The sequence below is a fragment of the Amblyomma americanum genome, chromosome 2, assembly GCF_052857255.1.
Source record: "Amblyomma americanum isolate KBUSLIRL-KWMA chromosome 2, ASM5285725v1, whole genome shotgun sequence".
NCBI classification, from domain to species: domain Eukaryota; kingdom Metazoa; phylum Arthropoda; class Arachnida; order Ixodida; family Ixodidae; genus Amblyomma; species Amblyomma americanum.
Genome location: NC_135498.1, coordinates 13,476,386 through 13,477,562, shown reverse-complemented (window position 1 = coordinate 13,477,562; position 1,177 = coordinate 13,476,386).

Sequence of the window (1,177 nt, the reverse complement as noted above, 5' to 3'; positions counted from 1 at the left end):
CTCTCGCTCGTGCAGCAGAGAACGTTTTGGGCAACCGACGAGACCAGCAACGTCGACAGCCCGCTCCGCCGACTCACCAGCCGCGGCTACCGGGACATCCAATAAATGTGGACCACGCACCACACCATCACTGGCGCTGCTCGCTGCCTAATGGGCTGGCCAACTTGTTGGCTCACTATCTGAATGCGTAGTCGGTTCACTAACTGGCTCTACCTGGATGGACATTTGGTCCACGCCTCCAGGAAAGCGATAAAGATATGAATATGGAGCTGGCAAAGAAGCATAGGTGCGCACCGTACACGTAGTAAGGCGAACGTTGGATGAGAATCCACTTGTGACGGGGGTGCGCCGTAAATCACCATTCACCCGTAAAGAGAAATCCGCCTTGGTGGCTCGGTGGGGATGGCCCGCACCATATAGATGCGGCCCTGGTTATAGCGTTCGGTGGGGGTCGCCGGATCGAATCCCGCGTAGTGGCCGTATTTTCATGGAGGTGAAACGCGGAGACGCCTGTGTGCTTTTCGATGTCACTATACCTTAAGGAGCCTGAAGGGGTAGAAATTAATTCAGAGCCATCCACTGTGGTGCCTCTTCATTCCTTCACCACCTCTTTTCTCTCTTTTCTCACAATCCGGCCCAGGTATTCAGCGAGAAGTGAGACAATAACTGCGCCTGTCCTTTTCGCCTAACCGTAGCTATTTGTTATTTGGCACATTTTAGACGCCACGACGCTACGGGAAAGAATACGCCAACACGGAATCCGCTGGTTGGGTGGCTGCAAACCCACCGAATCGCTTTAGTTGTTTGGCGCGTTCGTATGTTGGTATAACAACGCTTGTTGCTGTTGAAATAACGGCAATGCGGTTGTAAGAACCATAAGTACATGATTCTAACATTTTTAGCGCTGCTTGCAGAGATCTATAATGATAGTTTCATTTCATTACGCTGTTCGACAGCGACTTTTACATCGTGGACGTTGAGAAGGTCGCATTTCCTGTCTAAAAATTGCCTCCCCTCTGCACTTGCACGTTACCCGTGTATTACTGTTGTCAGTTATCACAGCGTGCATTGCGGGAAAGCCAAGTAGCTCTATGTCATCTAGCAACCCCACAGGCCTATCACACGTTTTCTCTGTGTAGAAACATGTCAGCAGTATATTCAGCAGAGAAAGATTGAG